The 26,322-nt window shown below is 41.6% G+C and overlaps 1 protein-coding gene across 1 annotated transcript in view; it reads left to right on the top strand.

The window, feature by feature from the left end:
• SLC7A2 (solute carrier family 7 member 2) overlaps positions 1-26,322 on the top strand; it is a 61,558-nt gene that overhangs the window by 395 nt on the left and 34,841 nt on the right. The gene's annotated exons all lie outside the window — the stretch shown is intronic.

The following is a 26,322-nucleotide window of genomic DNA, read 5'->3' as shown; positions in this document are numbered from 1 at the left end:
GGATGGGTCGGACTGCTCTGCCCGGGTGTCCGAGGAGCCCCCTCTGGCACTGACTGCTCCCGAAGGTCCTGTGCGTGTCTACGTGTTTAAATATAGAAAAGTGTTTGAAGCGTATGTGTCGTATGTATTGGAGTGCTGTGTCCAGTTCTGGGCTCCTCAGTTCAAGAAAGATGAGGAGCTACTGGAGAGAGCCCAGCCGAGGGCTACGAGAATGATGAGGGGACTGGAGCATCTCTCGTACGAGGAAAGGCTGAGGGAGCTGGGCTTGTTCAGTCTGAAGAAGAGAAGGCTGAGAGGGGACCTTAGAAATGCCTATAAATATCTGCAGGGTGGGTGTCAGGGGGACGGGGCCGGACTCTTTTCAGTGGTGCCCAGTGACAGGACAAGGGGCAATGGGCACAAACTGAAGCAGAGGAAGTTCCGTCTGAACACGAGGAAGAACTTCTTCCCTCTGAGGGTGACGGAGCCCTGACACAGGCTGCCCAGGGAGGTTGTGGAGTCTCCTTCTCTGGAGATATTCAAGACCTGCCTGGACAAGGTCCTGTGCAGCCTGCTGTAGGTGACCCTGCTTTGCAGGAGGCTTGGACTGGGTGACCCCCAGAGGTCCCTTCCAACCCTGACCATTCTGGGATTCTGTGATTCTGTCACCCGATGCGTAACGCTGCTGATGGATGATCCCGTTGGGGTGACGGTGTGGCGGACCCGGTGCAAGGCGTGTGCCTGGGTGAACTCCATGAATTTGGCTGGGTGGTGTGGGTTTTGGGGGAGTGGGGGCTATCATGCCTCTCAGATCTGCCAGCGAGTGTAGTTCCCGCTTATTGCGATGCTGGTGCTTAACATATCATTCCAGTGAAAGTCACTTACCTGTGAAAGGGACAGAAGTTTCCTGAAGTTCGTCCCAAGCTGCGAAAGGAACTCCTTGAAGTCCACCCTCTACTTGAAGTATATTAGTACGTAACATGGGTTTGTTTTAAAAGCTTTCAAACATATTTCTCTGTGTATTCTTCCTAATGAAAACCAAAACAAATACATTGGGAGGCATTCAGAGGTTTCAGAGATGGGGAATGTAAGGCAAGGGATCATGGCATATAGAGCTTGTATATATCCACACACGCAGATGGTAGTTTGTTTATGCGAGAAAGACAAAATAAATTCTATGAAAAGTTGATGTAGACACTGTGCAGATTCAGTACACAGTGGATCTTGGATTAGAATTTGGATTACACAGTGTGGAAAATGTTTTGAGTTCTGGTTTGTGTTACCTAATGGCATTAAACCAGTAAGATTGTCAGTAAAAATATGCATAAGACCTACACAAAAACTAAACTTGTTTTCGTTGACATCTGTGACATGCTTTATAGTCAGACAGAAAAAGACATGGTGCCTGCCCAACTCCTGGAAGCACATGTGCATTGCTGCAGTTGATTCCATTTGGCACTACCCCTGTCCTCACAATTCTTCTAAACCCTGCTGGGCTCTGATACAAATTGGGACAGGAATAAAAGAGACACAAGTAGCTGTAATGATGTCTTTGGAAAAGTGCAGAAACTTTTTGTATGAATGACATACATTTTTAGTCTTTCACCACATGTTGTGATGAAGATTATCCATGCATGGAGTAATCTTCTGTCTAACTGATGTTACTAAAATACAACGTTCAATTCTTTGGACTTAGATGAAGAGTGTCACTTTGTGAAGTTTTAATGCAATGAAGTTTTGATCCCAAAGCTCAGTATGTTGACTAGTGTGTGTGTGTGCTTAAGTAGTCTGATCAAGATTCTTGCCTCAGTAATTCTGTACTTGATAAGATGCATGAACATATAGCTGTTTCTAGCTTTGTACACACTTATGGACTAAATTAAAATCAGTTTCAACTTTCTTAATAAATTCATGTATTTAGGGTATTTTCAACCTGTCTGTGTATAATTCTAAGTTTTTTTTAAGCTTGAGGTTCTAGTTGACAAGGTACTTCAGGATGACAATGAATTTGGAGTCAATGTATTAGGTTAATGATGCTATTTATTAGCTGCTATATGGGGATATTTGCTATATGAATGTATTGGCATAGTAAGTGGCAATGAGTAAAAAAAACAGATAGGGTAAAAGGAGAATCATAATGTAAAACTTTTTTAAAACTTACTTTTTCACTTTTGAATTGGCAACAGTGTATTTTGAAGGCGGAGGCTTCTGTTTGTAAATCAGTGGTTACAGGTGGCTGTTGCAGTGACTAAAACCAGACAGAACTCCTGGGTAAGTATGTTGGATACAAGGACCCAGCAGCTTAGAATTCCTCTAGGTGGAGAGAATCGAAAAAGTCCTGTGTAACTTAAGAGAAAAGATGTGAAACAGTTGTACCAGTGTAGGGACCAGAAATGGGACAGAGATTAACTCGGCAACTGTGGGAAAAAAGCACACATCAGCTGAAGTCAGTGTGGTCTTTAGCTTGCTTGAAATTGCACGTTGCTGCTGCCTTTCAGCTTGCATGCACTGCAGAGTATCTGACAAAAGTTGTGACGTATTCATTGCAAAATGAAATGTATTGTAAAGTGCTGTGAAGATTTAGTTCCTCCTTTTGTGCCTTGGCAGATGTTTGTTGATTTTGCATTGGACTTTATGTTCAAGACAGAGGCAAATGAATGGGAAAGACTGCAAATGATCAAAAAAGAGCTTAAGCTAAATCTCATTCCCCAAGTTGTTATAGAGGTTGTAAGATGATAAAGTTTTCTCAGCTTTACTCATACAGCTTTTGGTCATCTTCGCCCATGTTGGTTCTGTGGCTGTTTTGACATCTCTCTGTCATGATACAGGTATCATATGGCACAAAAAAAACCACAACAAAACATGGCATGCCTTTCTGGTTTGTCTGCTATCCTGTTTGTAAGCAGAATTTCCCCCAGCTCATAGGATGATGTCCTTCAGGGTAGAACCTTTTAGGGAATCTTTCTTTTAAATAGCCAATATTAGATAGGGCATTAACTTAAAATATAGCATGCATTATAGGTTACCAGTCCTGTCTTTGACTTATTGTTCTTTTCTGATACTGGAACAAGCAACCTTCTTCCATTTCTTTTCCCTTCTTCCCTCAGGTACTTCCCAGGCAGGTAGTGAGCTATTAATGCCCTGCAGCCAAAGATGTAGAAAACAGTTAGCAATGCCATTTGTATGCATATTTGTGACTTTGAAGCAGAACTTTATGTATTCATATTAGCTTTTTACATAGCAAAACATTAAAAACTATATGCTGCTGAAATTATTTAAAAGTATGTCAGAATACTTGGGGTCATGTTTGTTTCTGAAAGTTTTCATGTATTGCAAGTGCCCACCTTGATGACATCTTTTCTGTTTATTACATTGCCTTTGATCCCTCAGTGTCACAATACAATTCTGATCTTCAGTCTTGTTGATTCTTCAACCCGTGCGTTGTCCAGTTGCGGTAAGAATCATGCTCATTCCAGGATTAGTAGCTAGACAATTTAGTATTGGTAAGTCAAGGGACAGGGCTGTTGGAAGCAAACAGTTGAGCTTTCAGAAAATGATGAACGTGTCCTCCTCTCTGCTGGGAAAAGCATTCGCGTAAGTCATCTGCCACTACAGCTCCAGCGAGAGTTGTAAAGGTTGCTAGTAAAAGTGGCTTCTGGGATTCCTAAGTTTGCTCATTGCTGACAGTCATCCAAGATCCACAGTATTGGCTTGCCTGATCTCAAAGTTGCAATTTATCTGGGTGGACGTACTCCAAGGGGAAGATCGTTGTGAAATGCACTGAATGTTGTCATTGTCGTCACGAGTTCCTGCACGGGACTGCGTATGTGCAGAATGAGAGATTTCTGAGTGCGCGTAGGATACTGGCGGGGAAATGTATTGCATGTTCTTCACCACAGAACAAGCATTTAGTTCAGGATGTTTTGTTCTACACAGCCGGAGAAGAAATGCGTCACTACCTTGAATACAGCATTCTGCTTGCAGGGTGGTTGTTGCAGATCTCTTAATGTTGAGATACGATCTACAGCAGCTTTGTACATGGATATCCATTAGTTCCATCAGTCTCGCTTGACCGTGAATCCCTGTAGAAGTGAGGGTGGGCAGGTTGTGGCAGTCTAAAAAGTCGATAGTCTAACGGCCGGTGTTGGGTCTGTGTTTATTGAACGTAGCCAGGGGAGAGGTGCTACTGGAACAGCATACGTAGACAATTGTCATAGCTGTGCTTTGTTTACTGTGGCCGTTGAGATTCGGTCCTAGACTGCATAAACTCCCCTGTATGTGTGATGGTTGTGTGCACACGTACACATGCACCCAACATACGTTACAAAGAACTAAGCGTCAAACTAGAGCAGAATATTAGTATGGTTAAACTTAATGATAGAGACCCTCTCAAATGAAGTATACCTCCGTGCACATATGGAGTTAACAGAACCCTGAAGGAAGACGTAGCCTCTCAAAATGTAGCCCAGACAGCAATGAACTCGTATTTTGAATGGTATGGAATAGCAATGGGAAGGACATCATAGCTCTTCTAACAGCTAGAGCTAGCTACTCTAGTTTCACAGAATCACAGAATCCCAGAATGTTCGGGGTTGGAAGGGACCTCTGTGGGTCATCTAGTCCAACCCCCCTGCCAAAGCAGGGTCACCTACAGCAGGCTGCACAGGACCTTGTCCAGGCTGTTTGCGTTATGGTTTCTAGAAACAGAATGACAATATCTGAAACTAGTTTACGTAAGAATCCACGCCACAGGATCACTTCTCCAAAACTTTTTTTGGAAGGGTAAAATCTCTTACTAGTGTCTGAATGACTGCATGCCTCTGACAAGTAGGAGTAAAGCAGCCACACAGGAAAAAAATGGAGGAAATGATCATATATAAACCATCACATTGTTGCCACGCTTGTCCACAGACTCTGATTTTTCTTCTATCTCACTTTTTCAATTCCCTTTTCCTACCACACCGAGCAGTTGAATGTAGGTGACCCGTAAAGACCTCTGTACAGTTGCTAGAGAAAGGTGATGTTTGGTGCCCTCAGTTCCCTATGATAGCTTGTCAGAAATACACCACAGTGCACACAACAGCTGCTGTTTCTGATAAGTAATCAGAACGGGCAGAATCAGTGTTGGTGATGGACCTGTTGGATCGCGTCCAGAGGAGGCCACAAAAATGATCCGAGGTCTGGCACACCTCTGAGCCTGTGAGGACAGGCTGAGAGAGCTGGGGCTGTTCAGCCTGGAGAAGAGAAGGCTGCGGAGAGACCTTACTGCGGCCTTTCAGTACCTGAAGGTGCCTGCAAGAAATCCAGAGAGGGACTTTTCACAAAGGCATGTAGTGATAGGACAAGGGGTAACGGCTTTAAACTGAAAGAGGCTAGAGTTAGATTAGATAAAAGAAAGAAATTCTTTACTCTGAGAGTTGTGAGGCCCTGCCACAGGTTGCCCAGAGAAGCTGTGGCTGCCCCCTCCCTGGCAGCGTTCAAGGCCAGGCTGGACGGGGCTTGGAGCACCCTGGTCTGGTGGAAGGGGTCCCTGCTCATGGCAGGGGGGTTGGAATGAGATGGTCTCTAAGGCCCCTTCCAGGCCAAACCATTCTATGATTCTATGGTTCAGTGTTACACTGTAGTCCCCTGTATCACTGATGGCAAGGTGGTTTTGCCTCTGATGGTAACATTAGTTTTTAGAAGTCTTGTATGGCTGTTCCCTCTAAATTACCTAATTTCTGAGAATTATTTTGTCAGATGTACTACCTTCAGGGGATGATACTTGACTAGGTTCACCCAATTGTACCGGTTACTAGAATTTTGGCGAGCAGCAGTTTATCTGCTGCAGAAAGGTGACAAAATGTTGAAAGGTGTCCACTGACAAAATCCAAATAAATAAATTTTCTTCATAGATCTTCTGGATGGAACTTAACTAGGAATCATTTGTCAGTTGAGACTGGACTGAAGGAAAAGACAAACTGTACCAAGTGATTTCGCCAGACTTTACAACCATCTTCTGTGTTTAATATACAACTTCACTTCTTCATCTGTGCTTTTTACTTTCCAGAATAAAGTGATTTTTTTTTTTTTGAGAAGTGTATGGAATACATTTATTTTTGCTTTAAAAAAATTCTTCATGTGACTCTTTTTTGGATGAGGGAGTTGAATTCAGTACAATCTAATCTGCATTTCCTTTACCGTGAAAACAGTGAATGATGTGGATAACCTGTTCTATAGCTGTGTGAATTCATGTAGCTGACCCCTGGTCCTAGCTCATTTTGTTTAGAATCATAGAATCATAGAATCATAGCAAGTTTTAGGTTGGAAGGGACCCCTAGAGGTCATCCAGTCCAACCCCCCCGCAGTGAGCAGGGACACCACTAACTACATCAGGTTGCTCAGAGCCCCGTCCAGCCTGGTCTTGAATGTTTCCAGGGATGAGGCCTCCACTACCTCTCTGGGCAACCCGTTCCAGTGTTTCACCACTCTCATTGTAAAGAATTTCTTCCTTATGTCCAGCCTAAACCTACCCTGTTGTAGTTTAAAACCATTACCCCTCGTCCTGTCACTGCTGTCTCTACTAAAAAGATTGTCCCCATCTTTCCTATAGGCTCCCTTTAAGTACTGAAAGGCTGCAATGAGGTCTCCCCTCAGCCTTCTCTTCTCCAGGCTGAACAAGCCCAACTCGCTCAGCCTGTCCTCATAGGAGAGGTGCTCCAGCCCTCGGATCGTTTTTGCAGCCCTCCTTTGGACCCGCTCCAACAGTTCCATGTCCTTCTTGTGCTGAGGGCTCCAGAGCTGAACGCAGTACTCCAGGTGAGGTCTCACCAGAGCAGAGTAGAGGGGCAGAATCACCTCTCTCGACCTTCTGGCCACGCTTCTCTTGATGCAGCCCAGGACACGGTTGACCCTCTGGGCTGCCAGCGCACATTGCCGGCTCATGTCCAGCCTTTCGTCTATCAGTACCCCCGAGTCCCTCTCAGCAGAGCTGCTCTCGATCCTTTCATCCCCCAGCCTGTATTGATACCGGGGATTACCCCGACCCAGGTGCAGGACCTTGCACTTGGCCTTGTTGAACTTCATGAGGTTCACACAGGCCCACCTCTCCAGCTTGTCCAGGTCCCTCTGGATGGCATCCCGTCCTTATAGTGTATCAGAGGTTAGTTAGTTCTTTTTCTGGAGTTTGATTGCACACTGTTTGACAAGATGGCAAAAGCAAGCGTGTTTTTTTTATTTTGTTTGTGCTGTACCATGAGCATTGTGGTTATGGAATAAATAATAATTGAAATGGAATTTGGAAGGGATTATTTATTGCCCTCTTCTCAGTTTCCTTAGATTGAGAAACATCTCCATATGAGTTAAGGAAAACATAACATTTGGGTATCATGAAGATATCTGATTATTCCCATGAGGACTTAAATTAATTCCTCTGAATTTACTGTTTATGAGTGTTTTGGTGTAATGTGGAATTTATTCTGCCCTTGAATGTTTTTGAACTGTCATGCAGTTGAGAGAAAACAATGGGATGTGACTTGCCGTGAAATACTTTCAGCACTGTGAATTAGATGAAAAAACTTGTGTATATATAGAATTAGCATGAATGTGTGATTGTTTTCAAGGTACACTGCTTCAGTGTGCCTTTTAGAAGCAGCAGCTGAGATGACTAGGCAGTATTTTTGATCCTTGTAATGACAGTCTAACTTGTTTTAGGGTTTAAAATTAACAGTAAGTATTTGAGTGCAGTCAGTAGCAGAATTTAAGTTCTTTGTTCCGCTGCAAGGATTCAAAGAGAGGGAGAACTTCTAAGGGCAGTACTGAAGAAGTATGTACCATGAAGCATCAGTTTTGTTGTGTGGAAATTGAAGGCCAGCGAAAATTCTTCCACCTTTTTGCAGTAATAGGTACATGGTAGTTTACACGTTCTGTTGTAGTTTTCCCCCAGTAATGTTGACGGTTGGAATGCATGATCTTAGAGGTCTTTTCCAACCTAAATGATTCTATGATTCTATGATTCAGGCCTCTTACATCTACGAATTCATTGTTCAAAAAATTTTTTTTCAATAAGGCATGAGTATGCACTAGGTAAATTGCTATACTGATAAATTAAGAAGAGAAGAATGGCAGTTGTCTAGGACTAGATCAATAAAAAGATCCAATATAAAATTCAGTTATATGAATTACCAAGAAGTACATAGTGCTTGGTTAGAAATACTATAAAAATTGCAATTCTTATATTCACTATCAGATGGAAAAGTCCGGAGAAGTTGAAAATAGTATTTCTTAAAATACCATCTATGAGGAGACTTCACTATTGTATCTAATGAGCCTGCTTTGGCTTTTCACTGTTTTGAGGTGACCCATGTACCTGTCCTTGCCATCCCTCGAAGTGTATCATATCCTTTCTGTTAGTTTAATTCTGTGCCCCATTCTGAATTGGCCCACACAGTTACTATAAATAAAGATTAAAATATTTTTTCAAGTTACTTCATAAAGTGCATTGAATCCTAAGAAAGCCAAATGGGTGAGCTGCTGTTCCTCCTATTCTCACAGTGCTGTCTTTCCCATTTTCCAGCTTATTTTTCAGTGCAATAGAGACTGCTACAGTTCATGTTTGCATCGTGGAATAACTTGATGGTCTGTAGAGATTTGTTCTGGTGTAAACAAATAAACTACCTACAGCCCCATACCCTGACCATGCTGGAGCTAAAAACATCTTCAGAAATAAACTTATTTCCGAGGTGAAGTATTTTTGGTAAGGTCCATCGCTGCCTTCTCCTAGTATTTGTATTTTTCTGCCTTCTTGTCCAGAGCCAAATGGATTATTGTCATTTGTCCATTTATGTGAAAGATCTAAATACTTGGCAGAAAGTAAAGTCAACATCCTTGTTGTTTTTCAGTATCCAAATGCTAGAAACCAAATCTAGCAGATCTAGTCAGACTCTTCTTGTGGTCTAAATAACTGAGTGGGATTTCAGCACATCAGTCTTATTTAGTTGGCACTTATGGCAAAAAAGAAGATTATGAGGTTCTCTGTGGCTGTTCATTTTCTGTAGCAGTGGTGGCTGAAGAAGAGATGCTGCATAGGGGAGCAGTGGCCATTCACATGGTGTTTGCTCCTGAGAGGTGGAATGGGACTAAGTGAATATCAACACCTTGATTAAGGTGTGAGGTAGAACCCAGATCACCTGAGAACTTCAGGTTTGCCATCACAGTTCACCTAAATTCTCGTGCTGCATAGAACTGAAGTTATGAGCTGTATCAGGTCCACACCGTTCTCTGGCTAGCATGAAAACTAAACATGCGATGTAAAACATTCAGTGCTGGCTTGTTTACATATTCTCAGAACATTAGGAAGAAGAGCATACTTTGTGGTCTTTGGTTTTACTCTTGCTGACTTGCTAGCAGAAATTTCCTTGACAATAAAATAAATAGGTTAGAACAATCCTGCAGTGGACACCAAAATTATTTAAATGCATACTTCTGCAGGAATGAGCTGTTCATAAATATGTTTTCCCATATGGAAAGTGTTGTGAATTCGCAGTTAATGTGTTCTCTGCTTCTTTCTTTGTCAAGTATATTTTATTATCTTTTTAAACTAAAAGCAATACAGCGTTAGAGTGAGATATTGCTTGCCTGCTTAGCAACAACAACAACAACAAAAATAATAAGAATATTAATTTTACTTTGCTGAAGTGCGACAGGCACATCAGAGCTAGAGTTCGTGGATGTTTTAGGCCAAGATCATAATGAAAACTAATTTCTGATCTTCCACTGACCTCCCCAAACACATACATACTCCACAAAATCATGCATTTGGGTTTTAGAGCCTAGTTTTATTGTAGCTCTGCCAATTACAATGTGATTTTCATATATGACTTTCCTGCCTGTCTTGCTTTTTGTTCATTTCTCCACCTCTCTTTAGTTTTCCCTGCTCTCTTCTGAATGTCCAACCTCTGAAATCGTATTTTTTGTGGGAATTACATTGACCAACTATTGCTGAGACTCCTTTAGATTTCCAAGCCAGTCAGAAGTTTTCAGGAGTTGAAAAGTAGATGTTCGTATGTCATTTGGAAAAACTTTCTTCTTATTTCTGCTGTGAAAATGCAACTTTCGTCACGGTGGTGAGGCCTGATACTGAAAACTACCATGTGGTAGCAAGCTAACGTTTGCTATGAGCTGTTCTGGTAGAATGACTGTCTTACGGCAGCGAGGTGTCCCCTGTCTGATTTTTACATGGTCGAGAGACAAGAAACTGAGGGAAAAATCAGCCCTGTGACATACTTTCCCTAAATGAAGGAAATCTGTGCTAATTGTTTCAACATTTATTCCTCAGCGGGGCACTGCTTCTGGGTGTCCAGTCCGGAATTGTTTGCAGGCTCCCATGCAATGTCCAACTATTAGAAGTATTTTATTAGGCCATTTTAATTTATTACATGCATGTGCCTTATTCTGAGGCAACTAGTTTCAACATCAGACTTAATAAACCCATTTTGTCTTTCTAATTGTCCCGGATATAAACTTTTATAAACCTTCCTGCAATTTTGTAGTACTCTGTAAAGCCCTGTATGGTGTTTAATTGCCTATATACTCCACTTCATTAGTTGTCTAAGCAAATAATTTTGGATTTGTATTAAAGAAGATTTTTTTTTTCTATTTGACTGTCTTTTCTGTCTTATGTGGTAACAGATGGGTTGCACTTAGTTCAATGAACCAGATGCAAAAAGAGCAGAATTTGCAGTAAAATACTGTTGATGTTGCATTTTTATCCTCACACAATAAATTAAGTCAGCTTTCTGATTATGTAAAGCGAATGTTTACACTATTTCAGTGTTACTGATTAAAATGTATCCACTATGCTCTGTAAAACAAGTAGCTTTCCCAGTCTGGATGGGCTCATAGGTGTCGTTTGTGCATTTCTTCCTGAAGCTGTGTCAGCATAAGCAGCCCTCGTGCTGTGCTCCAGGCTGCTCTCTCGTGTTCCCGCTCCGGTAACCCTCCCTGTGTGCCTGCACAGCTGCTGGTGGTACTCTGCAAAGAGCTGGATTAGGAAACTAATTCATTTTTTTCCTTGGGATACTTTTGATTAAGGATCAGTTCCCTGTTCCAGTTGATCACACGGCCACACACGTGGCTGTGCAGCCACAGCTAGGGGATGGACATGGGGGAGAGAATGGGATAAGCAGTATAAGCTGCTTAAATTGTACCACCCTCGGGACAAACTATCAAATATGCTCCACATATCTGTAAAACATACAGTAATTTCTATTATGTTCTCTGATTTTTGTCTTTTCTTCCTTTTAGACCATCATCTTTTTTTTTTTTTTTTTTTTTTCCTGGAGAAAGCATTAGTTGCAAAAAGGTGATGGGAGACCTTTACACCTCCAACTTTTGAAGTAAGTTTGGTCATTTAGGATCATATTTTTCCTGCAACATAGGAACTCCTGTAGAGTTCAGTTCCATAGTTTCATTCCTTTTAACAGCATCTAAAAAAAGTAATACATTTTTGATCAAGATGTCACTCACCTATGGCATTTTGCTGCTGCTATCTTGTAGACTTGCTTGGTTAAATGTCTTGTACGTGAAACTGTTTTCTAATGAAGTATTTTGGATAGTTCCTACTTTGCAGCTGTTCTATCTTTACTGTAACTGTAGTTCCATTACTCCATGTTTGACCTGATTCTGATGTCAGTTTGGCATTGTAAATGGGGAATATTTCCATAGGAACCAGTGAAATTACCAAAGTTGCAAAACATCTCTCTTCTTCCCCAACCCCCAACACTCTGTCAACTCTCATTTGCATTTGTTAGTAGGCTATTGTAAGCTATCAGAGTTCTTGCAAATTATCTTCTTGTGCCTGTTTATGAAAACATGTAGTATTACAGTATATTTGTCCACACAACTACTTGATGATTGCTACAAATCACTCCTCTGGTAGAAGGTGGTGATGGGGTATGTGTCTTCCTTCAAACTAAACCAGGGAACAATGAAAGCCAGCATTTGAGCGTGGTTAGAACCTAGCTAATAAAAGTGTGGGTTTCAATGTTCCATATGGTTTCTAAGTATCTGATAACAAACATTGCTGATAACACACAGTCAGACAGGGAGCTGGTTTAATTACCACTGTTTGCAGATGGCAGAAAGGCAGCAGAAACACAGACTGATGTGAATGGTGCTCATAGTGTTCCCCTGAGGGACAGCTTGGGGTTGGGAGTGGTGGCTGGAAAGAAGCCCGGAACTTTAAGCGAAGCAGCTCACTCCTTGTGCTTCGACTCCCGCTATGTTCAGGGAAACAGGACTCTGGAAACGCACAGCAGGGCATGTGTGATGCGCGGCACTGAATTTCTACACGTTGCTGGAGGAGGTTGCAAACCCTTGAAAACAGATCATAAGAGTCAAAAGGGAAAATCAGTAGTTGGTGGAGCATCTGCTTTCTAGGGAGACAAACTTGCAAGAGCTGTACATAGAATCTTGTTTGATGGTAAGCAAACCCCTTGAAAAATTCATTCAAAGGTTGGAGGAAGACCTGAAACAGTGGTAGATAGCAATTTTATTCACAGTGCTACATCTGTGAAGTGGCATTCTCCTAAACAACTCGCATGGCTTCTAGCTTGAAAGTGGAGAACTTTCGCATTTCTCTTAGAAAATTTAGCAAGCAGGATTTCAGGAACAACAACAAAAAAACCTCCACAAAACTCAACTTGGGAAGTAAATGTGTGAATTGTATAGACTATAAAAATCATCTGCCTGGATGTGGAACTGGGTCAGCCAGGGAACTTGCATAAGGCTGAATATTTTACCACAGATTTCTACTCTGGAGGCCCAGGAGGGGTAAGGTTGGACTGACCCATCAGAAATGCTGCAGTCCTTGACATTAGCTGTTTTTTGTGACTGATACAGTTCTACTGAAATTTGTTTGGCTTGCTTCAATATTGCTGGTAAATTGGATAAATTGCTGGGTAGAACAGAAAGAGAACTTTTTGAGCACGAACTCTGAGGTAGGAGCCATTACAAGAAACATGTTTTCTTACCCAAAGAGGCGAAGCCTGATGTTGTATCAGCCTTCGAGAAACAGAGAAGTGGGATATGCGTCACATCAAGCAGAGCGAAACTCTAGTGTTAAAATCCCACCCAAGGTTGCAAAATGTGAAGCAGTATATACCATGTGTTCAAACTGATGTTTCAGAATGTGACCCCACACCAGGCTGCATAGTGAGGAGCAGCTGACCATCCTAAGCAGTGAAGAATGCAAGTCACAAAAATGTTGCTCCCATCATGTGTGGGTTGTTTTGCTGGCCTTTGGTGTTGATTTGACCATTTAGAGAGGTCTTAACCCTAATCCCATGTATGTATCGTTGAAGACCTGTATCAAGAAAGCATGTCTGAACCTTCAGCCACTTCTGGGAGCTTGCAGATGATAGGACAGCATTGTATTGTGTTATAGACTATGGGAATTTAGCGGTGTAATGTTGGAGAATTTTACAAATAAGAGAGATCTTTGCTGATACAGACTGGGGTTTGTTTTGTTTTCCGTAGTGAATCTTAAGTTGGCAAGCAAGGCAGCATCCAAAGACCGAACGATCCAAAGAACAACTGAAGGACTGTTTTTATACGAGGATGAGTGTGTGACTGTTCTACATGTGACTTCAGGCTTGTACGGTATTACCAGTTTGGTTTGGATGGTAGGAAGAAGATGGTACCTGCATGCCTGCCGTGGCCCGTTTGCGGTACTGAAACACGTACTACGTACTGAAAGGCATATGCTGAGCCCTTTGAACCCAGTGGACAGTTACCAGTATGAAATTTGTATCAAAAGGGAAGTGGGAGAAGTCTACTTATTATTAGTTTAGATAAATGAACGCTAGAATTCAGCAGTTCCTCCTACTTGAATTCCAAGTTCGTGTATGAAGACCATCTCAGCACATGGTGGGGATAAGATTTCACAACTGTTTTCTCAAACAGAAAACAACTGTGGCAATTGAAGACTGAAACAAATAAGTAAATAAACCCCTCCTATACAGGCCTGGGTAGGTCCGTGTCTTTCTTAGCTGCTTTTTCCTACAGTTTGCACTGAAATAAGAGTATTCGCACTGTAATAAAGGCAAGCTGAAATAGAACTTGGGAAGTATTTTCTTAGAATTAAAGCAGAACTAATAGTCTCTGTATTACTTCTGTAGAAGCCTCATTATCCTTGGAGTCAGAGGTTCATTTGGCATTCCCATCAGACAGTGAATGCCACGTTGGTGCAGGGTGTGGTGCCAGTATTCAGTTCATTACACAGAGCTTGGAAAGGAAGAAGACTTAAAGTAACTTTTATAACCGGCAGTCTCCAAGTATCTCCGTTTCCCTCACACGCACCAGTAAGGCTCCAAACTGTACAACTGACTTGTCCAAGTTTACTCAAAGTGGCTCTGTCTTTTGCAGGTGTTTCTGCCAGTGAAGGGATCAGATCTGACTCGCTGTTAGGAGCCACCCACCATCCACGCTGCTGCAGTGTGACATTCTAGACTTCAAGTCTTACCATTCAGACTGTTGTGGCATTTACAGGTTCTTAGCTTGCCTGACAGCTCTCCATTGCTTGAGAATAAACTTGTCCTTACCCAGTGTTATGGTTGCACCTAAAAGGAGTTTAGTCTGTCATTTCACAAATGTTGCAGCTGGCACGGCCACCAAAAGAAGCAATGCCACTTGCCTGCATCAGTTTGTCCTCCATACATCACCCTGCATTAATGCTGGTACAAGAACCAGCAGTAAATTTTATAAGGAAACTAATCTGGGTCAAAATGGACTGTTTCTTTGTACCCACTCAGTATTACTCTGTGGCGCCATTTCCCAGTTTAATTCACTTTGTAGCCACAGAACTGTTTATGTTGTCCCAAGGGAAGAAAGCAGGAGCGAGTGGCAGTCAGGGTGCACCGCTCATTTTGGTGGAAATGCCAGCTTGAGGTGTTAGTAGAAATGATGCCATAATTGCTGAGGAAGCAGTGGCAGCACGGAGCTTGGCTGTCTGGTAAGCACCTTGGCATTCAGGTGGGCTGGCAGACCAGCCTGCAGGCTTCGCAGCTGAGCATTCCCTGCTACCTGTGCGCAGCAGCAGTCTCTACTGCAACAACTGGTGCAGCTCTGCAGGAAATCTTTTGGTGCTGTGGATTTACTGACCGTACTACTGACATTTTGGTATGTGTGGGAGAACTGGGAGGACTTCAGCTTAGCTTTCGTCTAGTCCCATGGATTGAGCAAGATATTAGAGTGCATTAGGTGCTGTTCTGTAGCACCTATTCCACTTTAATCCAAAATATGGTTCAGGATTGTCCCACAGAGTGAACCAAAGCACAGTGAATGGTCAGGATGACTGGGAGAACAGTTTTGAAAATAATGCATCTGATCTGAACAAATACCAGTGTAAGCATACCAAGGGTGCCTCGGCTCTGCCTATGCACGCCACAGTCAGGTCGTTGCACGGACTGTGGTGTCGATGGGCTTTCAGTTGTACATCACTCTCTCGTTCTTTCACGTTGCATTTCTACACTTGTTCTGGTGACAGTTCTGCAGCTAGTCCTGAACCAAGCGTGTCCCGTTGCTGCTCTCCGAGCTCTGAGCCTGATGCGCTCACTCTGTGTTGGTGGTACCAGCTGGAAAGAGAAAGAAGATTCTAGCACCATTTCATTACCTATCCCTACCTTGGCTGTAGTCCATGAAAACTGAGCTAAGCATAGCACCATGAAGTCTAAGTCACATAAAACCTCTTTTTACTCAACTGTTCTTGGTGTGCACATGTGCTCTGATGAAATTCAGTACTCAGAGGGGAATTTCTTATTCCAGACTGATAGTGGATCTTCAGCTGATGGAGAGAAGTGTAAAGACAATTTTTGAAAGGGTTGCATTTGATGCGCAATGGAAAATATTGGATCTGCAGAACCTAAGAAGCACCAAAGAAAGAAACCTGGGTGTAAGAATTTAGGCAGGAAACAGTCCTATTGAATTCCACTTGGGCAGACAGTTGACTATTGAAAAAGTAGTTCTGCAGGAAGCAGCCAGCCAGGCTTGAATTGTGAGGTGAAAAAACCTAATTTCTGGCCTGAATCAACTGAACAGTGTTTGAAAGATGAACTTAACAAACTGTTTCCATTCTTGTTTGAAGGTATGAGTAGCAATGGCTACTGGAGCTTCTTGTTGTTTCGACAGTCAAGAAAATTGATTGCACACCAATAGAAAGACAGATGAACCCACCATGCCATGCGCTTTACTTGTATTTGGTTCTTTTACCTCTACTTTTCTCATACTATTGATTTTTTTTTTACATTAACCTCTTGGACAGGCCTTGATTCTGAGCTGGATGTTACTACAGTATGAATAACTGCAGAGATATTTTTTATCTTAGCACGGCTGAAAAGTTCTTTGTTTCACTAACTAGGACTCAGAGTGTATTTATGGAAATAATTTTGCCATGTGGCTACAATCTGTAGTAAATTCAAGTGCTTTTATAACAAAGCCCTTAATTTTGAAGTGATTTCAGTCTTTTTGGTTATACATAGCTGTTTGAATTTCTGGATCAAGGATAAAGAATTAAGTAGTTTCTTTTTCTTTTTTTGAAGAAAGAAATGCTGACTCTTCCTTCCCCTCCTGTTCTGGAACTAAAACAGCTTGGCAGCAGTGTTTGAACACGATTCCAGTTAAACCAGTTTTGGAACATAGTTTGGCAGGCCAAAAGGGAGTAAGGCCAACGTATGTTAGAGCTAAGTTTTAAAACCTAATTCTAAGCTAAAATTGTAGCTGTAGTTAGAGAGAGTGATGTAAAACTCAAATACAATGTTTGTCTCTTCCCTCACCTCCTTTTTTCTTCTTTCTCTGGTTAGTCAGATGTGCTAGGCTGCTAGAAGCTATGCTCAAAATTCTCATGAATTTTAAGAGCTCTTCTGCCTGACCCTCAGTCAGTGTGGATAGGAAGTTACATAGTTAACTAGTTCTTTGAGAAATACCTTGCTTTTTAAGTGTATTAGCACTACGTAAAATTTCACTTACCTTAAAAATTAAGTTGTGTGGGGCCTATAGTGTTGCAGATAACTGATGTTTTGCATTTCTCTCTGTCATTTCTTGCAAAATAGTTGAATCAAAGGCTATTTCCGTCTCCCTTGATACTTTCCAGTGTTGTACAAACACAGCTACTTTCAACTGCTTTAGTTTATCTGCTGTTGACTTTAGAAGTACAATTTGCAATATGAAAGGATGACTGCAGGATATTATTTTTAAAGTTTGTATAAAAGTGATTGTGCGTCTTTTTTTCCCACAGCAAAAATGTCTAGACTTTTCTGAACCTTTGTAAAGCTGTTATCCAGACAAATTAGTTCCATGAATTTGAGCCACATCAACCTCAAGAATTATCCAAATAAATGGGGTCACCAAGTCATTTTGCTCTTAGCTATAATACAAAACACTGCTCGTAATCTGAAAAGCTGACAGATATGAAAATAAAATTGCTCATCAGCTACAGTCCAACTTTTTTTTAACAAGAAGACTTTCAGTTGATCTGAGTGTTAAAAATATTTCCCAGCAGAGTGAGCATTCTGTTGTGTAATAATTTGGGCTGTCTCTGGGGCATTGATAGGTTGCATTAAGCGTATTAAGCATAGATGTCATGAGGGATAATTTGTGGCTAGCAACTAATGCCAAGCCTAAGAGTAAGAGTCCGTGCAATATCCAGTTATATTTTTAGGGAGATGTTAGATTCATTTGGGGGAGGAGGGTGTGTCATACTCCAAACTGCCAGTAGCTTCTTTTTGATCTTTTGTACTGTTTCAGAATTTGAGTCAATGCCAAAAATTAACTCCTCCATATCCATGGCTTCTCATCTGGTTTTGATTGCACTTTCCAAATAGCCTTTTATCCAGCATGTGCTTGCTACTTGTGCTTTCTTTGTATGTCATATACTCGGTTTGATAAACTTTGAACAAAGGATTCCTCTGAACACTACTGACATTCACTTAGAGTCCATCTCCTCTCTTTTACACAAGCTTCTCCAAATGTGCTTTGTTTTAGTTCCAGGCAGTTAGGACTGTGAACATTATTTTGTTTGGTCTTTTGTCCTTTGTGGAAGAAAAGGGAGAGAAACAAAAGTAGTGTGAATAAATTGAGTTAAGCTAAGTTTAGGAAGAGCCAGACTCATAGTTTTAATGGATTACCCAGCTGAATAATATTTTCATGCTCTGTTTAAGTGTTTTCTTTGAAGAGAACCTGTTAGCAGAACACAGCTTTCATCACAGAAAATAGCTTTCTAAGGTACTTCGGGGTTTTTCAGAGCCTGCGTTGTAGAGCTTTAGGAGCATGTAGAATGGAAGGGAATATGAAATTAACTCTGGAAGGGGTGATGGCATTGTCATCACATTGCTGATCCCAGTGTGTATTTTATGGTGATAACACATGAAAGGGTAGAGTAGCTGTCGCTGCTTTCTCAGAGGCATTTTCTGCCTGTTTGGATGATTTAGGTCTACGTCATGACAGAATTTCTAATGTCACACACTCACACAGCTATCACAGCAGAGACCAAAGTTGTACTTAAAAGAATAAATTATGGGGTCTTTATTCTGAAGGAATAGGTGTCTTTGATCTGTTTGATCTCTGGGCTCAGTAGCTCTACTCCATTTTTTTCCTTTTCTCATGTTTTGGCTTAATAACTATCACCAGTTCCATATGAAACACTGCAGTCAATTGCTGAGCCCTTGATGTCCTTCAAAAGCAAACCAAGTTTTTCTGCTCTAGACAATTCATCCGTTTACTGTTGCCTGCCCTAAACACCCTTTTGGAAGTATTAGAAGTATTCCTGGCTGTTACATAGTTGTCTGCAGTTTGTGGTGGTTTTTGTGATTCCTAACAGAAAAAATAATATTTTTAAGGTCAGTTTTGAAGAAATTGAATTGAACAGACAGAACTCTCTACCACTTTTTGAAGAACACTCATCACATAAGACCACCTTTCTCTTCTGGATTTATCACAAAATCAGCACAACTGCAGTTAAACAGGGAAGTCAATAATGATGCGTTCCCTGGCATTTCTCAGTACCTGTCGAAAATCATGTATTGCAAAATCACAGGGACATTTTGTCTGGGTCTTGTATTACTACCAATGCATCCAGTTCTCTTTTCATGTTACAACATGGACTCTGGCACCAACTGATAATGTGTCTGAAAGTTACTATTGGCAAGTGTTACTGTTTGCACACTGCTTCTGAAAAACAAGCTTAATATTTTGATGCATATGCATGATATTTCAGTGCTGGACGAGCTATGTTTTCGTGAGAGGCTATAGTTAAAAGTAAGGATATTTGCATAAAAAGATGTTCAGGCCACTCCAGTGGGTGCATGAAAGATTTTAAGATAAGACTCTGTTCTTTGCGTATAATACTTTAAGAAGGCAGAAACGAATGAAAATTTGAGCTTAGTATGTATGTGAAATACGAAGAAAAGGTCAAGATTAAAGAGAAATATAGCAAGTAACTGGAAGTGATGGGAGTTTGAGCACAGGGGACTTTTGGTTCTGCTTGAGCCTCTTCAGCTGCTGGAAACTGGAATTCTGCATGAGAAGTGGCACGTGCATTGCTGGCTGGGTTTCTAGGGACAGAAATGACGGAGCAGTAGTTTGACCACTGTATGCCAAAGTGGCATTTTCTGAAGGCCAGTAAAGCAACACAGAGGTGAAAAAGGATCTTAGCCACGGTATGCTTGCTGACATGTTGACTGTCATTTAAGATAGCTTAGAATTTTTTTTACATCAGACATGCAAGATTTTATACCGTTTATCTTAATTTTATGCAACAAAATTCATTCTATGAGTATCTGTTGCTAGTGTAGAGCAATTAAAGCTTCATGTTTTAATAGTGTTTCTATAAGGAAGGTGTGACTACACTTTGTGCCAAAAATTTCTTGCATTATAAAAACAAATACGGTTTATAAATGGTAGTAACCTGTTCATCAAATTCAATAAAAATTGGGAAGTCGGTAAAATATTTCATTTAGTACTAGCAAGGGAAGGAGTCACACTTCAGAATTAAAAGTAATTTCTGTAGCATTTTGGCACCCAGTATTTTACACAAAAGGGTTTGTATGTATTCTAGTTACTCTCTCAGACAAAAAGGTATCAGACGTCAGAAGCTTAGAATCATAAAATCACAGAATCATTAAGGTTGGAAAAGACCTTCAAGATCATCAGGTCCAACCATCAACCCAACACCACTATGCCTGCTAAACCATGTCCTGAAGTGCCACATCTACATGTTGTTTGAAAACCTCCGGGGATGGTGACTCCACCACTTCCCTGGGCAGCCTGTTCCAATGCTTCACAACTGTTTCAGTAAAGAAATGTTTCCTAATATCCAATCTGAACCTCCCCTGACGCAACTTGAAGCCATTTCCTCTTGTGTTATCGCTAGTTACTTGGGAGATGAGACCAACACCCACCTCACTACACCCTCCTTTCAGGTAGCTGTAGAGAGCGATAAGGTCTCCCCTCAGCCTCCTCTGCTCCAGACTAAACAGCCCCAGTTCCCTCAGTCACTCCTCACAAGACTTGTTCTCCAGACCCCTCACCAGCCTCATTGCCCTTCTCTGGACATGCTCCAGCACCTCAATGTCCTTCTTGTAGTGAGAGGCCCAAAACTGAACACAGTACTCCAAGTGCGGCCTCACCAGTGCTGAGTAGAGGGGCACCATCCCCTCCCTACTCCTGCTGGCCACACCATTCCTGACACAAGCCAGGATGCCGTTGGCCTTCCTGGCCACCTGGGCACACTGCTGGCTCATGTTCAGCCGGCTGTCAACCAACACCCCAAGGTCATTTTCCGCCGGGCAGCTTTCCAGCCACTCCTCCCCAAGCCCGTAGCGTTGCATGGGATTGTTGTGACCCAAGTGCAGGAGCCAGCACTCGGCCTTGTTGAACTTCATACAGTTGGCCTCGGCCCATTGATCCTCTGAAGAGCCTTCCTGCCCTCGAGCAGATCGATACTCCCACCCAACTTGGTGTCATCTGCCAAATTGCTGAGGGAGTACTCAATCCCTTCATCCAGATCATTGACGAAGATGTCAAACAAGACTGGCCTGAAAACTGAGCCCTAGGGAACACCAGTCATGACGGGCAGCCAACTGGATTGAACTCCATTCACCACTACTCTCTGGGCTCAGCATCCAGCCAGTTTTTTACCCAGCGAAGTGTACACCCATCCAAACCATGAGCAGCTAGTTTCTCTAGGAGGATGCTGTGGGGAACAGTGTCAAACAGTCCACCCATCAAATCCATCTCTCTCCAATTTAGAGAGAAGGATGTTGTGGGGGATCATGTTGAAGCCTTCATGGGAGTCCAGATAGTTCACATCTGTAACTCTTCCCTTGTCCACTGATGTAGTCCCTCCATCATAGAAGGCCACTAGGTTGGTCAGGCAGGACTTGCCCTTGCTGACTGTCTCGAATCATCTCCCTATCCTCCATGCACCTTAGCATAGCTTCTAGGAGGATCTAGAAACTATCCTTTTGCATAGTGGGCTCTGAGAAGCAATCCAAGAAATAATGTAGTTTGCACTCATACACACGCACAAGCCCACGTACACACATATGTGGAAAGATATTGGTGATAATTAGTCTAGTTATTTGCAGTGTCTGGACTTTTAGGGGCCTGGCTTGTGCATTTGGGGTGGTTTTTTTAGTCACATATAATTGGCTGTATTAGGATCTAGTGTTATGTGGGATTTTCCCCACGACTTATTCACAGCATGGCTGGAGATGAGGCCAGTTTTTGTGTACATTTAGAAAAAGTGATTGATTTAGGAACTTCTAAGGGGAGAAGTATCTTGTTTCACTTAATGGATGATAAGGAAAGAAAAAAAGATGTGAATATGCAATTGAACAAATATGAGATAATTTGGTGACTAAATGTGCTGGATGTTCTCTGTTGCTAATGTTCAATATATAGGAGTCAGAGGATGTTTGAGGGAACTCCTCATTACCTATGTGACACCCCCTGACCTTCTCATTCGGAAGCTGAGCATGCCATTGAGGTTCATTGGATGTGGAAAGGGAAGAAAGTGACTGAGGGGAGGAGGTGGTATAAAATGTTTATCGAGATGCTCTGTGTTCACTGAAGATAGAATTAAAAGTTATAAATGTATGGGTCTTTCTGTTGCCACAACAGAGTGAATTTGGGAAACTGGATTTCACCTGATCTTCATGTGGTGGAAGTCATGGGCTGTCCCAGCCACTTTCCAGTTGCTGTGTAATCCAAATCATCCTGAAAACACATTTGCAAGTAATTTATTGTAACTAGTGCATCAGTTGGTACGGCAAGTATTTTACCGCAAGCAACATTTATGTGGCTTGTTCCTCTGTGCCATTTGGTAGCCAGTGAAGTAGCTCCATAGGTACAATACATGCAATTTATTGCTCAGATGACTTCTGAATTTTATGACCAGAACAGCCTCCTGGGAAAACTGTAGAACTGCTAAGCTGCTGGCTGTTCCAGTGCCCTCCAGACAATTTATATGGAAGATAAGGTTGCAGGTAAAGAACCATCGTGCTGGCTGGCTGGGAGTGCAGATAGACACGTGCACACGCACAGGTTGGGCTTTGTCTGGGATGTTTGTGTTGTGCCATATGTCATTCATTACTTTCAGAATATTCATCACTTTATGAACCTATGCTTGTGTTGTCTTACATGGTTTTTTACGCTCTGCTGAAATGACTCTCCTGCTATTGATAAACGTGTTTTGGATTTATACCAAGAGAAGATCTGGTTTCACGAAGCAGACTTGCCAGCGTTTCAGGCTTTGTGCATGAGGTCAGATCTGCACAGATCTCCAAGGCAGCTGCCTTCGTCAAGGTTACGCTACTGTTGTGCACAGTTGTGGTTTGATTAGGACACAAAATAATACTTCTTTCTTAAGGGAAGTTCGCAGAGGGTTTTCGATATATCTTCAGAAGATGCTGAACAGAGCATTTTTGTCTGCAGTGCTCTGCTGTGTGACAAAATGGAGCACTTCAGCCTGTGCAAGTGTCGGCTTTCTGGGAAGCCGCAGCGCAGGGGTAGGCTTACGTAGGGTCACTTCCCGTAGCTGTTGCTCGGCCACTTGGAAATCTGTGATCAAGATTCCCAGCGTGGGACTAGTAAGGTCAGTGTTGGTTTTTGCTGTGTTTTGAGGTCTTGGTCATGTTTAACCCGTGAGATGTTACACACAGTCAAGGTGTTTATCGACTTGCTGAAAAAATACCAAGAAATTTGAAAACCTTTCCAGAAGATTATCCAGTTGAAGGTTATAATGTGCTTCAAGCTGTGTTCCTGATGCATTTAATGTAGTGCTGCTATTTAAAGCCAAGAATGAAAAGGGAACTCTCTGGCATTAGTTGCCTCAGTTATAAATAATGTTAGATGTTAGGATTTATATGATCTTGTCATGGACAGTGTATATTCAGAATGTCTGGCTGGAGTGTCTACATTTAATGTCAAAGGGTAATGCTCTGTAACAGGGTTGCTATAGTGACTTTTCAGTGACTTATTATTTTGGGATTTCGTATTTGAAAAAGTGGTGTTTGGTTCTGCAGGGTGCAGAAAGTACCCCCAAGGAATGTGGGGTACTAACACTAACTTCAGCACACAGAATGCTGTTCAACGCTTCTGGGATTAAGCCTTGCAGATGAAGCTTATTTATATCATGTGAACTAATGATTCCTGTTTATGCTGTTTTGTGTTGTTCTTATGTACAAGCCTAAAATGAGTCACAGCAATGCACTTAGCACTCTGGTTCTGCCTGGCGTGAGTGATGTCTGCCAGTGGCGCTGGGCACGTCACGGTTCCATTTTCACACAGAACGGAAGCAAAATAATTCTCTGATTTAATATTTAAAGTCCAGTACAGATCCAGCGATGGATCCTACTTGAAATATGTCACCATTATTTCAGAGCAATATTTGGTTGCAAAGGAGATTTGTCAAAACCTTTATGAAAGAATCTCTTAAATTAATTCTTATCGCCTTTGACTAAAGATAAACCAAATATGGAATATAAACAATGTGTGAGTCTAATTCTTGGATTTCTGTAAGCAAGAGAAAGCAAGCTTGGCTTTTAAAAACTGTCATAACTGGTAGATAATTAATGCATACTTCATTTTGGATGTTCCATTCTGAGAAAGCCGTGACACCTCAATTAGGTGACCTAGTTGGGGGGTTTTTTTGTAATCCCTTTAAGATGGCATCTATTCCATGTGACATAAAAAGTCATTTAGAAACAAGTAAGATGTGTAATAGGAATTCCTTCCCTTCCCTTGCTCCATGACACTTTTGTAAGTGAAGCTATTTCCAATATCATCCATGGTTTATTTTAGTCTTAAGTTAGATACATTCATCCTTTCTCTCTCCTCCACTCTGTTTTTCCTTCCTTGACTCCCATAGAAAAAGGAGGAAAGTCCACTTTTTTATATAAAATTGAGTTATTTTAAATAATTTTTCAATAAATCGCTACAGAAGATGAACTGCAGCATTTTTTTTAAACACAAAGACGCACTGGAGCCTGTCAGTGTATGGTGCACTGGTCAAATGGGCCAAGAGGTGCTGTGACCTAGGGATGGGACTGGGCAACCTTAGCAGCGCAAGAATCCCTGACACTGATGCTGCTTCTGCCATCAAACCAGCCGGCTGACGCTGGGTAGGGAGGAGAGAGATGAGGCGAATTGTTAGTTCTTTGCTTGATTTCCATTCTTACGCCGTGAAATTAGACTACTTTGGGGCGGTTGAGCTGCTCCCATTGTGGTTCCCCTGTGGAAGCGCACAGGAGCACACAGCCAAAGCCGTTACAAAAATCTGCAGACTTTATAAAAATTTTAGAAGCCACCTCAGGAGTTTAGGTGTGTGAATGGGCTCTCATGATTTCTACTTTAAAATTAATGACTAAGTCCTTCTTAGATAATCACCAGCTTTTGAGCAAAGCAATACAATTTTCAGCAGGGAAGGGGCTGGGATTTAGTTTTGATCCTAAAGTCATTACTTGTATCTTCCTATTAGAAACACACAAAAAATATTCCAACATTGTCAGGGTTTCATTTTTTTATTTCATCTGGTTTTGAAGAGGACAGAATAGATGGAATTGATCTGATGTAAGCTTGTAAGAGGCTTTTGCTTATGTCTTATACAAGAGGCTGTCATGGAAACTTAGTAACCATGGGGTTAGAGGTAAAGCCCTGTTACTGATTAAAAACAGATTAAAAAAGAGTAAATAAAAACAGCAACCTTCATATCATTTTTTGCAGGCATTTTCCAGCCTGGGAATGATTCTTAATGACATACCTCAGGAATGAAGTAGAAATGGAGTGAATAGAAATTTTCTGGACAAAATTGTTTTTTATAGGAAAACTGAATTTTCATTAAAGATATTAACTGGAAAGATTTCCCTTTTTTGATATAGGAAAAAATAACACTTTTAGCCTTTCAAACTGAAAGATTGTTAAAGAAAAGCAACCACCAAACAGCATCAAAACCCCCACACAGATATTCCTAAAACAATAAAAATTCCAAATAAATCAAGAAAAGAGATTATTTGGCTGGAGGGAAAAAGAGCAAGTTGAAGGAAGACAGTCCCATATTATAGGACTAGGAAATAAATATTCAGTTGGTTAATTCGGGTAATGAAGAAAGTGATAACTAGAAAAGGGCAACCTTAAAAAACTGTGAAGGAAACACATTCACAACAACTAAAAAAGTACTGTCTTTGTAAATAATAATACAGCTCTTAATAATAAATAACTCAGAGCCCCATTATTTGGGTCAAAAGCTTGGTAAGTTTTTTTTCTTAAAGTTTTGACATGTAAGTACTATTTTAAAATGGCAATTGCATTTACTTAGGCTGGGATAATTACTATGAAATGTGCCTAATTACCTACGTAAGTTGTCATTAGAAGAAAATATATGTGGTCAGTAGTATGTTACGACAGATTTGGCTGAAACATGGGCTGTTGTCAGAAATGGAATACTTTTTTTTTTTTAAAGTTTGCTTCAGTTTGCGGTGTTGTGAGTTCCATCAGGCTCATCGGAAACCAGAATGTTATGCAGTAGCTTGCATCTCAAAAAATGCACAATGTCTTAATGTTTTGGTTTCTGGTAGATCTTTCTCCTTGGGCTTAGACCGTTTGTAACTTCATGCCTCTGATGAAGAAGTGTGCTCACGCCTCGACTGGCCTGTGGTGCCTTCCTCGTGCTGGTCCCCAAGCCGCAGTGCGGAGCCACCTCCTTGCCCAGGTCTCCAGGGAGACGCGAGACCGCTTCGCTTCAGTCTTGGCACGACGTGGCATCGCACTTCATTTTCAATTACAGATCGAGAGTTGGTTTTAAATTTCATTTTC

This window comes from Opisthocomus hoazin, chromosome 5 (genome assembly GCF_030867145.1).
Source record: "Opisthocomus hoazin isolate bOpiHoa1 chromosome 5, bOpiHoa1.hap1, whole genome shotgun sequence".
In the NCBI taxonomy this organism is placed as follows: domain Eukaryota; kingdom Metazoa; phylum Chordata; class Aves; order Opisthocomiformes; family Opisthocomidae; genus Opisthocomus; species Opisthocomus hoazin.
The sequence above is the reverse complement of the archived record's forward strand: the minus strand, read 5'-3'. Positions and strand labels throughout refer to the sequence as shown.